Below are 13,765 nucleotides of genomic sequence, written 5' to 3'. Positions count from 1 at the left end.
GATCTGGGCGGAACACTCCCCACCCTCACCTCAAGCCGCCATTGCCGCCCCCTCAGCCCCCTGCACCCCCGTCCAGTCCCACACTTGGGGCGGTGGTTGGGCATGGGGGGATGTTGGCGGGGTGGTGGTTGGTGGGGGGTGGGGTGGTGGAGGAAACCAGAAAACAGACCACTGTGGCACGTGGGTGACTGGGGCTTCAGGGTGAAGGAGGATGAATAAAATGGCCGGAATTAGGCTAACGGATTATTGCTTCTTTTTTTGGCGGGGGGGGAGGGGAGGATCATTAGGTCATTCATTCATTCATTCATTCACTCATTCATTTGCTGGGGGGGGGGTGTCATTCGGTTTCTTATGCTCGCCCTGAAAACGGTCAACTGTCCTGACTGACTGGTTGCTGCTCACGGTTCCAGGCCTGTTGTTGAAACTGGAAGCTATCGATCTTACTGTTTCTACTGTATTTCACTCATTGAAAGTCATCATCATGCTGGGTCTCTGAGTCTTTCTCCGAGGAGAAGGTCGGTCACGGGACTAATGACCTGACAAAATAGCCTGAGTGACCAAGAAGGCCACACCTTGAGTGCTTATGAGATAACGAGATCTAACCACCAGCCTCTATAGAATGGGTCACCTGGAGGCATCGTGACACCATTCTGAGTCTTCTGATGAGAAAACGATTCTGTGGATGGTGATCGATGCCCGATTGTTTGAGCTATGGCTCTAGAACCACCCCACCCACTCCATCCCCAAGGTGGGTACACAGTTTTGAAGACGCTAGCCTGCTGTGAATCCCCTTTGCCCGGCAGAGCGATAAAATGGCCTCTTTGCTTCTAAGCTCCGAGACCTTGTCTCTGGATTCTTGGGCTCGTCGGGGACGGGGGCCGATCTTTTGGCAACAAGCGTGCTTCAGAAACAGCGGATGCCCGAGAAGGACACTCTGCCTCTCCCTCTTCTTCCGGGCCTGAAATGGGGAGGAAAAAAACATCGCTTCCCCTGGAAGCTGGAGTCCGGAACCCGCCATCCGGAGGGACTTCTGGCTTGGCCTTCTCCTGGGGTGGGGGGGGGGGAGGGCACGCCACTGCACGTGTTCTTTGTCAATTCCCTGTTTCTCTCTTCTCGAGTTATCTCTTTGGGACGGCTCCCACACTGGGTGAAAACAGACAGACAGGCTGGTATGTCTCCCTACCCCACCCTTCGCCCCCAAATGACTGATCTCCTGTCCCATCAGAATCACCACTTGTTTTCCAATGTGGCTTTCTTGGATCCTGGAGGACTTGTAAAGGAAAAGCCCAGCTGGGCTAACAAGCTAAAGTCACAAATCTAAGTGTGATAAGTGTCCGTTTACTGATCTAAGTTCTGCTGGGCTAACTCGTAAATCTGAAGTTTAGTGTCAGTTTACTGGGCTAACAAGCTAACTCGTAAATCCAAGCTCAACAAGTGTCAGTAACGTGATCTGTTCCAAATTGATAAGCTCCAGTGTACTGATCCTTTGCTTTTTGTTGTTTGAGCCTTATTGGCGAATAGACCCATATTTGTAATTAACCCTATGAAACCTCATGTGCACGTCTTGGAGGTGCTCAGAGCTTCGGAGCAGAAGCCCCTCTGAGCCCGCCGGCGTAATAAATCTGAGTACTCCAACCCTCCGAGTGGTGCTTGTTTCTTGGCTGGCCTGTCATTTCCGTAACAGACTGATATCAACTTAGAGCCAAGATGGGCGCAGAACTGAAGGAGCTTCTCGGCTGGCCTAAGAAGCCTGTCGTCGTGATGTGGGAGGCATTCTTTACGAGGGACCTATCTGATTAAGTGCTTGACCGCCTTTTGGACTTTGAACCAACTTGGAGATAGGAACTAGGATGAGAGGGCACCCGAAATAGCTCAGCAAACTCTTCTCCATCCTTAGAAGACAGACAGACAGACAGACAGACAGACAGACAGACAGACAGACAGAGTGTGTGTGTGTGTGTGTGTGTGTGCGCGCGCGCGCGCGCGCGTGTTTGTGCGCGTGCGGGGGTGTGGGAGAGGGAGGAGATGACGTCAGCGTACTGGACACTGTTTCAGTGACATGGGGAGTGCTGTCAACTAGGAAGGAACGTCATGTATTCTTCAGCCTTGTGTCTGTACAGGTGGGTACACTCAGGGTTCCAGAAAGGATGGGATATTCCTGGCAGTCGTCTACTGCCCTGGCATCGAGGGCTGGCTGGCTGGCTGGCTGTCATCCAAAGTGGAGGCTCTCGTGAAAGGGACGGAACCGAGTCCCGAGGAGATGCCTCCTTCACTGACTTTCATGTAAACACAGTGGACCACAGCCTCCGGAAAGAGGGTGGGTGGCACACGTGGCCCCAGTCTGTTCTGTCCATTCGGCAAATGGCCTGGGTTAGGGGAAACCCAGCATGGCGACCATCCGACAGGCCGACCCACTGACCCACGGACGTGCTCGGTTTCTCCCAGCTTCCTGGATGACCTCCCCCACCCACCCCCACCCCACCCGCATTCCTTCACCCACCGTGGTGTCTGGTGTCAGGGCACTTGGAAGATGACTCCCATTGTTCAATAGACAGGGGCAGGAAGATTCCTATAGGACCGCAAAAACAGTCAACTGGCCATACATACATACATACGTACAAACTTTTTGTCCCCAGAGGCCTCAGACCTCCTCTCTCTGGACACGCTGAACCCCAGTAACTGGCCCCCATTCAACTGCCACATAGTAGGGGTCATCCAGACGTTCTTGGGATGGTAGGTATGACTTCCAAAGGGGTTGAAGCCTTCCTTCCCCCGCTGCAAGCCTGATGCCATCAGCATGGCCAGGACACTGCTACAAACAAACAAACAAACAAACAAACAAACAAATAAACAAACAAACAAACACACACACACCACCACCACCAACAACAACAACAACAACAACGACAACAAAAGACAAACACATGCGTATGTGACTTGGGGACATACTTTCCGCAGCCTCCAGGGACGAAGGCACCCGCTTCGCTGGGTAAATCCTACGAGGCTTCACTAAAGCGCTTGCCAACTTACTTCTCAGAAGGATCGATCTCTGCCCCCATCACCCGCCATCATCAGGCAAGGTCGTCAGAATCCATGGGAGATATAGACTAGAAGAAGAAGTAGAGGAAGGAGGAGGAGGAGGTGGAGGAGGAGAATCAGTGACATGAGGTGTGTACGACTTCTTGTCTCCAAGAGGATTGAGTTTTAAATTTTTTTCTTTTCAGATACAAGGGAAAATAAACTTTTGTTTTTTCCCCTTCCTTCCCTTTTAGAGGCGGACACCCACATGGTAACTATCATACCTCTGTCAGCAGAATGGAATCCTTTCTCTTTTTCTCCCTCCCTGACCCTTCTGGGATTCAGAAATCCTCCGTGAGGATTTTTCTATTCTTGGCAGCAGAGTTATTAGCATCATTGACTTGGAGGCAAAAACTTAGGTTTCCATTAAACTGGGATAGACATGCATGGATAAGAGATACTAGTGCTACTCGTTTTCCTTAGGGTTCCCCTGTGTCTGTGGGTGTGTGTGTGTGTGTGTGTGTGTGTGTGTGTGTGTGTGTGTGTGTGTGTGTGTGTCTGTGTGTCTGTGTGTCTGTGTGTCTGTGTCTGTGTCTGTCTGCCTGCCTGCCTGCCTGCCTGCCTGCCTGCCTGCCTGCCTGTTTATTGTAGGAACTCTCTGTCAATGGAAGTATAGTTGACTTACAATGTTGTGTTCATTTATGACGTACGGCATAGTGATTCACTTATTCACACACACACACACACACACACACACACGTATACTTTTTCAGGATAGGTTATTACAAGCTATTGAACATAGTTCCCTGTGCTAGACAGTAGGACCTACTTGTGTACCTAGTTTGTATAGGGTGGTTTATATCTGCTAATCCCAAACTCCTGATTTATCCCTCTGCCCTCCCCCGTTCCTCCACCCTACCCTGTCCCCTGTGTTAACCATCGGTTTCTTTTCCATGTCTGCGAGTCCAGTCTGTTTCTGGTTTGTAAATAGGTTCCTTGGAGTCTTTTTAAAATGGAGTTATTTATGTATGGATGGGTGTCTTGACTTACTTTCAGATCCCACCTAGAAGTGATGGCATAGGATATCTGTCTTCCTCTGGGTGACTGACATCACTAAAGCTACGGAACGCTTCACGTATGTGCGTGTGTCGTCCACGTTCAGGGGCCGTGCTGATCTTCTCTGGATGGTTCCCGTGTTAGTCGATGTGCTGTGGCAGCAAGCGCTTGCCTTAGGGTTTTTGTCTCAACCTGAAAGCCGGCCCGGAGACTGAAGGTCTTCTAGTTGCCTCCACTATCTGCCTAGGACCATCTCCACGAACGTTTCCCATTTTCTCTCACCCTTTTGTCTTGGCATCATTGAGTACTAAAATGCTCCGTCTCCTGAAGCCCTGCAGACTGAAGCTGGACAACGGGAGGTAAACGTCAGAGAAATGGCCACAACAGCTCCTGTGGAAACCACCCTAGGGCCTGTTTTTGGAGGAGCCGCTCAGAGAGTTGAGCCAAACACCCCAGGACATCATCAGAGGCATTTCAAACTGCTCGAGCCGTTTCGATGACCCCGATGTGTGGAAATCTCCTACCAGACTGACCCCCTACTCCCGGCCCTGAATCTGGTTTCTCATCTGCTCCAATGATTAACCTTTGTGCTGTACTTTGGTTTTCCACACAAGTGCCTCTTAGGCGATACCTGACTGCTTGCTCCCTAGGCCTAGCTTCAGAAGCCCATCGACACCACCGCCTCCTGAGACGAGATACTACAACTGTTTCCTTGAACAGACCTGTTCTCAGAACTAAGAAACTGGGTCCATGAAACGCAGGCCCTCTAGGAAACTATTCCCTCCCTCCTGCCCCCACACCACACGCACGCACGCACGCACGCATGGACGCACATGCACAGTCAACAGCCCAGCTTTTAATGTGTAAAACTTCCAGGGAAGTTACAGAATAGGGAAATGTTGGGGTCCAGAGTAGGCTGCCCCAAAATGTGCCCGATGGACTATGCTGAATGAAAGGGACTTCACAACTGGCCAAGGGGGAGGGTATAGGTCAGTGGTAGACTGTGTGCTTAGCAAGCAAGCACAAGGTCCTGGGTTTAATCCCCAGTACCTTCGGTCAAAAATAAATACATAAAATCGAATTCCTCTCCCCGCCCCCCCCCAAAGTATACACTGCTGTATGTCAACTCTGTCTCAATAAAACTGGAAGAAAAAAAGGAAAAAAAAATGATTTAACAAAAGAAAGAAAGAAACAAACAAAGAACTGCCCGAGGCAAGAGGAACACTCTGGCCCTCCTTTCTGCCTCCCTGGAAGCAGGGGAAAAAGAATTTTGTTTTTTTAAAGTCTCCCATCCCAGAGGAATCTATCAAGTCAGAGGTCTGCTTCCATGCCCTTCCATGATTCTCAAACGGTGTAGTGGGGTTTACCCAGATTAGGAAAAGGAGGGGACTCCTTTGGCCTGAGACCAGGCGAGATTCTCCCCCTCCCTCCCGCCTCCCTCCGTGCAGTTGGGACGGGGTGGCCTAAGGGTGGGGAAATTGAAACCAAAGAACAAAAGCCGTTCAACAGAGAGGAGCCGGAGGCCAAGTCAAAGGCTCTGACCTGAGCACAGAGCTTTCTGCATTTGAATGAAGCGATTGAACGAGGCCCTGCCGAATGGATCCTCCTGACGTCCCCGCCCCCGCTTCCAGGAGACAGTCAGTCGATTTGGGACCGATCGGTGGAGAAGGCCTGGGAGGCGGCGGCGGCGGCGGTGGCGGCGGCGGCGGCGGAAGCAGCGGCGGGGGCGGGGGGGGGGGGTGGTGCGCGGGCGGGGGCGGGACCAACGGTCGCTCCAACTCTGCCTGCCTGCCTGTCTGCCTGCCTGCCTGCCTGCCTGCCTGCCTGCCTGCCTGCCTGCCTGCGGGGCTGAGGCCTGAGGGCCACGCTGGTTCCTGCCACTCAGGGAAACTTCTGCGGGTGTTGCCGAAAGATCGCCCTCCCCCACCCCGTCCCTGACGAGCCAAATAACCCAGAGACAGGGTCTTAGAGTTTAGAAGAAAAGAGGCAGCTTGATTGCTTTGCTGGGCAAAGGGGACTCACAGCAGGCTAGTGCCCTCCAAACTGTGAACCCGTCTTGGGGTTGGGGTTTCATGCTTCTGTGGACGAACAGGTTGGAGCATGAAAGGGAATCACAACAGGCGGGAGCACAAAAGGTGCTCATGATCAACAAGGGTCTCTGATGAAACTTCCTCCTAAATCTGGATGAGTGTCTGATAACATGGGACCTCCTGGTGGTCTAGTAGGTCATCAGCCCGTGACCTTCTTTATCTGGTCAGACTCACCCGGCGGCACCAGCGCCACGGAGGAACTCGGGGTGGGGGGTGGGGGGTGGGAGGGGGCTGGTCGTTCTCCTGAGCTTATCCTCCCGTGACTCCCTTCCTGGGGAAAGACTCAGACGCCAAACATGATTGTCAAGTTGAACGATCAGAGGAAGGTCAAATCAAACAGTTAGAATCGACAACTTTAGCTGTTTTTAACAGTGGGCCTGGAGCTGGGAGCGGTGTCTGGTCAGTCGAGTTTGCTGATCGTTCTAAAAGCAAGCAGTAAGCATAAAGCCAAAAATTGGCTTAGCCTAAGTGCGGCCACTTCATGATTCCTCCTTCACTGGGGGCTGAGGCGTGGGGGAGGGCGGGGGTGGGGGACAGGACTGAGGTGGCGGCGAACTTCTCCGTGAATGCTCGGAGCCGAACTGCTCTCTGGGCCTAGGTCTGAAAAAGGCCTGAGTCTCAGCTATGACAGATTCTCTCTCTTTCTGGGCACATGGACTGACTCGCCCCGCATCCTCCCATCCTGTCAGACCCTTTGGACACACACCTCCACCTGAAGAGTTCTTTGGCCTCGTCCAGAAAAAACAAACACACGCACGAACAAAACCAAACGAGCACACAGAAACCCTGCTGATCTCCTTGGACCCCATTCACTTCGGAGAGTCCCTCTCGTAGAAATCCCCTCTGCTCGATGATTTCACCACAGCCGCCTCCCTTTCTCCGGCACAGTGACCCCCCACCCCCACCCCTGCGTGGGCCCTGTCCCTCTACCTATCAAAAACCAAACCCCAGGAGAAAAGAAAATCAGAATGCTGTTTTGAGCCACTGGATCTGTGAAAGGAACCAAACAGAAAGCTGAAATAACCAAACCAGCCGAACACCAAAAGCGAACAGACAGATACCCCAGAAAGAAGGGCACGCTGACCCTTGCCCCTTTCCTTCCTGGAATCAGGACATAACATAGATCTACACCCCACCCCCCACCCCACCCTCCCCAGATGTCTTCTTTATGCCGGAACGAGAGTGACGTTCTTATTGTCAACGGTGCTGTTATGGAAATGACAGGCCGGCCAAGAAACAAGCACCACTCGGAGGGTTGGAGTACTCAGATTTATTACGCCGGCGGGCTCAGAGGGGCTTCTGCTCCTAAGCCTTGAGCACCTCCAAGACGTGCACGTGAGGTTTTATAGGGTTAAGTACCAGCTTGGGGTATTCGGCCAATAGGCACGCAATAGCTTTAGCAACATCATTATCACGAAAGTAGAGGCAGTGAGGCAGCAAACCAACATTTCAAGGCCAGATATGTCTCTTTGAAAATCCAGCTGGCTAGCAAAATATGAACAGGGAATCAGCAAACCGGCACTTATTAATTTAGATTTACGAGTTAGCCCAGCAGAACTCAGATCAGTAATCCGACACTTGTTACACTTAGATTTGCGACTTAGCTTGTTATCCCAGCTGGGCTTTTCCTTCACAGTGTAAAGCGGAGAAGGAGAGAATTCTGTACAAACAGACCTCGATGAAAAGAATCCTCACCCTCTTTTAGGCCCCCACCTCAACACACGTGCGCGCACACGCGCGCACACACACACACACACACATGCATGCACGCACGCGCGCGTATAGTTACTCCTGTTCTCTCTCTTTCTCTCTCCCTCTTCCTTTCTTACTGATTTTTTAAAAATGTTTACTGATAACACAGAAAATAATTGCTTAAATGTTGTCCAGGAATGATATTCATTTTTGAAAACATGATATATATTGTAAAGGATTTGGGCTCCCTTAGAAAAATCCCAGTCCAGGCACGATTGTATAGCACCTCCTTTCACTTTCAAGTGTCTCATTTCAGACAATAAAGTAGCCAGTCATCTTCCTTGTGCATGACCTTTGTAACTGGCACAAGTCAAACGGCACAAAATTCAGACCCAATCTCCTGATCCATATGATTCTCATATTCTTTTTTTTTTTTTTTTTAGCGAGTCCAGAAGCTATGGGTCTGTGCCAACCACCCGTGGCTGTTCACTATCCAGCATTTCTTCCATTATCTTTATGTTGTCCTGTTTCTTGGAAGTATTAGTGCAGCTACTTTTCCCGATGGTCTGTCTCTGTCTCTGTCTCTCACTCTTTTCTCCTTCTTTTTTTTGGGGGGGGGAGGAGGGGGATGGGTTTGATTAGGTTATTTATTTATTTTAATGGTGGTTCTGGGGATTGAACCCAGGGCATCATGCATGCTAAGCAGGCACTCTAACAATGATCTATATCCTTCTCTACACCGCCCCCCCGACCCTCCAGCACCCCCCCCGTCCCCGGCCAGGGCCTGTCTTTGCTCAACCCAATAGAAAAGCATTTATGTTTTGCCAGTTTCCTGGGTCCTTCTTTGTTTCATAAAACTGAGAAGAAATACACGTGGAAGTTCTCTCCTATGAATTGAACAGACTGAAGATCCTTTAAATAACCAAATGAGGTGGAAGTGCAGAGAGTACCATACGGGAACACACCGAGGCACATCGTCATCAAATTGACCAAAATTAAGGATAAGGAGAAAATATTAAAATGAACGAGAGAAAAGCAACAAATAACATACAAGGGAACTCCCGTAAGGTTATCAGCTGATTTTTCAGCAGAAACTCTACAGGCCAGAAGTGGGTGGCACAACATACTTAAAGTGATGAAAGGGAAAAACTGACAGGTAAGAATACTCTATTCAGCAAGGCTCTCGTTCAGATTTGAGGGAGAAATCAAAAGCTTCACAGATAAACAAAAGCTACAAGATTTCAGCACCATCAAGCCGGCTTTACAAGGAATGATAAAGGATGGTCTCAAGTCATCAAATCCTAAGAAAAGAGAACAAAAAGATGACAGAGAAAGGGAGGGGGGGAGAGAGGGAGAGAGAGAGGGGGAGAGAGGGGGGGAGGGAGAGAGAGAGAGAGAGAGAGAGAGAGAAAGAGAGAGAGAGAGAGAGGGAGGGAGGGAGGGAGGGAGGGAGGGAGGGAGGGAGAGGAGACCTTCGAAAGATTGCTTTGCCTGTTTAGGGTCTTCCGTTGTTCCTTAAAAATTTTGAAATTGTTTGTTCTAGTTCTGTGAGGAATGTCGTGAGTATTTTGACAGGGGTTGCATGGAACCTGCGGTTTGCTTTGGATAGTGTGGCCATGTTGATAGTATTGATTCTTCCAATGCAAGAGCACAAGGCATCTTTCCATTTCTTTGTGTCATTTCAGATTCTGGAGTATAGATAACCTCCTCGATTAAGTTTATTTCTAGGCATTTTACTGTTTTTGACTCAATGGAAGTGTTTATCCCAGTTATAAAATTCTGGTTTTTAAAGTGGAGGGGGGAAAAAAAAAAAGGAAAGGAAGGGCCACAAATGGCAAAATATCCTTCTTTCTCATGGGTGAATTGTATTCCATTACGTGTGTGTATGTGTGTGTGTGTGTGTGTGTGTGTGTGTGTGTGTGTGTGTCCCCTCTTCTTTATCTATTCAAATATTGATGTGCACTTAGGATGCTTCCGTATCTTGGCAATCATAAATGATGTTGCTGCTAATAGCAGGGTGTGTGTATCTTTTTGAATTCATTCTTCTTTTGTGGTTGGCTTTATTCCTTTGATAAGTATGTAAGTTTAAAAAGCTAAAGCTCTAAACCTTCCTGGAAACAATGAACAGTACATATATGTAAATTAAAAATATATGTGCAGTAAAAACATTTTAAAAAAATAAATAAATAAAAAAGAACGAAAGACAAGGAAATTAGCTATCAAGCCGTGAAAGACATGGAAGAAACTTAAAAGGCATCTTACTAAATCAAAGAAACCGGTCTGAAAATTGTTACCAACTGTACAATTCCAACCAAATGACATCCTGGAAAAGGCAAAGCTCTAGAAACAATCAAAAGATCATGGTATCCAGGGGTTTGGGGAGAGGGAGGGAAGGAGGAATGAACAGATGCAGCGTGAGGGATTTTTAAGGCGATGAAATTATTCTGTAGGATACCATAGTGGTGGCTGCATGTCATTGTACATTTGTCAAAACCCATAGAACGTACAACCTCAAGAGTGAACCGTCCTGTAAACTATGGACTTTGATGGATAATAACGTGTCCATGTCGGATCATCAGTTTTACCAAATAGGCCACACTGATGAGAGATGTTGAGGGGAGTGGAGGATATATGTGTGGGTGGGGAGGGCTATGTGAGAACTCTCTGTATTTTCTGCTCAATTCTGCTGTGAGCCTGAAACTGCTCTAGGAAATAAAGTCTATTAATCAAAAACAAAAACAAAAACAGAAACAGAAACAAAAACAAAACACCCAAATGAGGTGAACCAGGATTCAGTCATCCAAAATGGAGCTGGACGGCCAGTGGGAGGAACTTTGTTGCAGACATAGTCCTGTTTCAGGGAGGGGGACGTTGTCCCCTCCCTCTACACATCTTGAGTTCTCTGGGCTGGACTGATCCAAAAATGGACCCCAGACGGATCATTGAGCAGGAGCGACAGGGAACCTACTGTCTTTCATTCAAGCACTCATGTGTCCCCGAAGCAGGCAGCTTTTCTCCGTTTTAGGACAAGAAATCAGCCCTTTGTGCGAAATGGGCCGGGCTGAGAGCCTTTGGTTTTGGGTGACCCGTCCGTGAAGAATCGAGACGGAGTTTGGGTTTTGGGGAGGGGGGGAAGCCCCTGAAAGAAGTCACGAGGTTGGTTGGTTTCTCTAGGCTTCCGGGGCCTGAAGGCTCTCAGTGGGTGATCAGGGTGTTTTCCTAAGTCCAGATGCAGGGAGGGCACCCTCCACGGAAGTGATCGATTTCCCGCTTTCAGGGAGACAGAAAGAAGAGTCTGAGGGTCCCTCTTGCGTCTGCTGGCCCCTCGGCTTCTTCGGTCACTCTCATTTCTAACCCATCCGTGTGCCACGGAGGCACATACATGTTTGGGGTGGCCTCCCCTGGGTCCCGACACCGGCATCAATGGGGGGAGGGGGGGCATGAGTGGTCAGAACTGTATCAAGCTCAAGGGCACCACCAACCGGTTTCAAAAACAAATCTGCCAGCAGCTGCTAGCCGCAGCCTGGTTGTTTCAAAGTTCCCGCCTTGCTCTTGTGGTGTGTTTTCTTTCGTTTCCCCTTCTCCACTTGCCCCGTGGGGTAGTCTGATGACACACACTTCCAGTGCTTCTTTCTTGCATCTGTGTCTCCTGGGCTGCAGTCCTAAGAGCCCCCCCCATCGCCCCCGCCCCCCCCAATCAACTCGTTTCTTTACCCTCCACCAGGTCTCCTGGCTTGGAAATCTCGGCTCACAGCATGTGTCTCGTGTCCTCTCTGAATTCACGGGCCCAGCCATCCACCCTAAGGAGACGGAGGGAGGGAAGGAAGGTTTTGACCTGGCGACCTTCCTTGCCGGCATCCTCCGGATTTGGGACCCTTCAGTGCGCCACCTGCCACCCGCCATACCACTCTCACCCTGAGGCCTAGCCCTCGGGGCTCCGTCCACGCGGAAACCTGAACGCGGACGGACCTGGACGGTGGGCGGGGTGGGGGTGGGGGTGTGGAGGGGCTTGCTTCATCACTGCCGGAACCGTGGAGGCGACCGGGACAGACGCGTCCTTCAAGAGGTGAAGGGACACGTCGCCCGGGCTAGGTCCGTGCCACAGCATGTGATTTGGCTCTAAAAAGGAAACCAGGGACCCGTGGAGCCGAGAGACCTGTGGGAGACAGGCGGGGCCGTTTCTGCGTGCCCCTGACTCCCTGAAAGAAGCCAATCTGAAAAGGTGGCATCCTGTAGGGTACCGGCTCTGGAAGACATTCATTCTCAAAAGGGCAAAAGCCCCAGAGAGGGTGAAAAGATGAGTGGGGTCGGGGGTGGTGGTGGTGAAGGTTGTCTGTGTGGGTGTGTGTGTGTGTGGGTGTGTGGGTGTGGGTGTGGGTGTGGGTGTGTGTGTGTTGTGGCGGGGGGTTGTTGATGAATAGGTGGAGCACAGGGGACTTTTAAGCAGCGAAACTCTCCGGTAGGTAGGTCCACGATGGGATGAAAACCAACGTGTTGGATATGGCAATACCTAAGATGGGGTGAACTGAAAGAACCCTTCTGGGTGTCCCGCCCCTCAGCCGAAGTTTAAAGTCCTTCCTAAAGCCAGAAGGTAAAGACACACGAGAGCAATCTGAGGGGCCATCGCTGAGGAGTAACAGCGAGGCCAGTGAATCCAGTGAAAGACTGACTGACGTGGGGGCCTGGGTCCCTCGGCTCGACCCCCTTCCCCGGGAAACCGAAGCCTTCGACGCAGGGATGCGCTTTGACACGCTTCTGTCTCATCGGAGAAGGCTTCTTCTGCCTGGCATTGCGTGACGGGGCCGAGAAACCCGTCCTCTCCTCCTCTGCGTGAGGTAGCGGTCGCTCCCGCCTTTGCGCAGCGGTGAAGAAAGCTACCAGAAACACGGTTCTGCGTTTCTCTCGATACCGTGGGCGAGCGTCTCGGCTTTTCCTTGCGTTCCACCATGCAGTCAGATAGCATTCTCAAAACTAAGCGTGCCATGCAAATTTTCCTTTTCCTTTTTTAAAGTGACTGTCAAGAACTTAGGCAGCATCGAGTGAAAATGTTGGGCACCTTCATCTCTTGGTTTGTATGGAGCCAGCTAGGTCATCAGACCCACGTCACCATGATTTCTGAATTCTAAGATCCTTTCCAATCCATGATATTGTACACTCCTGGGTCATGGGATGTCACTATGGCTGATCAGGTCAAAGGGAATGTGTCCCTCCAGAGCACTTATTAACACGTCAGTTTATTTAAACGACAACAAAGGAAATTCCCTTCGGGCGATATTCATTCCACACGCTAAAGGAAAGCGATAGGTTGTGTGCCTGAGCCCACACAGTGTGACGCAGGAACGGGGTGGGGGTTGAGTGAGGAGGAACTCTGGCTAGTGTCCGGGACCTAACGGGAGATAGAGTGGAGGATTTTTGCCCTTCTTCAGGGACAGGGTGAATCGGCCCGAGGTTGACTTGTGCGCTCAGAAAGAGGGCCTTTACCGGATGCCCCGAGCAAGCAGACTTTTCTTTTCTTCTTCTTCTTTTCTTTTTTCAGTTTTATTGACATAGGTTTGACATACAGCCCTCTATCAGTTTCGGGTGTACAGCACAATGATTTGACTTCCATAGACTGTGAAGTGATTATTAGGTAACTTTAGTGACCAGGAAACAACGATATGTTAAAAGGGGGTTTAATCAACAGAACTGCTATTTCTGATGATCATCTATTCCTAAGAGAAAGGACAGATGAACACTCCAAAATGCAGGAAGTGCATAGTCACAGAATGATGAACAATCTTTACCCGTGCCGACGTTTTGACGCCAGGATACGTGGAAAGCTGAAGTTTTAGAACATAGAAATATTTGGCTCTCCATTTGACCTGGAAATCTCCTTGTTGGAAAGAAGCTAATTTCTCCTCCTCATCCTC

At 50.2% G+C, this 13,765-nt stretch overlaps 1 long non-coding RNA gene and 1 other non-coding gene across 2 annotated transcripts; both read right to left on the bottom strand.

Moving 5' to 3' along the window:
* Window positions 1–2,077: 2,077 nt before the first annotated feature.
* LOC141576537 (uncharacterized) lies at window positions 2,078–3,741 on the bottom strand. Its single transcript, XR_012504963.1, has 2 exons — window positions 2,950–3,741; window positions 2,078–2,812 (listed from the first exon to the last, which is right to left on the bottom strand). It is a non-coding gene; the product is annotated as an uncharacterized LOC141576537 (long non-coding RNA).
* Window positions 3,742–4,133: 392 nt separating this feature from the next.
* Window positions 4,134–4,242, bottom strand: LOC141576538 (U6 spliceosomal RNA). The gene has a single exon (XR_012504964.1). It is a non-coding gene; the product is annotated as a U6 spliceosomal RNA (small nuclear RNA).
* Window positions 4,243–13,765: the final 9,523 nt, after the last annotated feature.

This window comes from Camelus bactrianus, unplaced genomic scaffold (genome assembly GCF_048773025.1).
Source record: "Camelus bactrianus isolate YW-2024 breed Bactrian camel unplaced genomic scaffold, ASM4877302v1 HiC_scaffold_121, whole genome shotgun sequence".
In the NCBI taxonomy this organism is placed as follows: domain Eukaryota; kingdom Metazoa; phylum Chordata; class Mammalia; order Artiodactyla; family Camelidae; genus Camelus; species Camelus bactrianus.
This window is presented reverse-complemented; position numbering and strand designations above follow the sequence as displayed.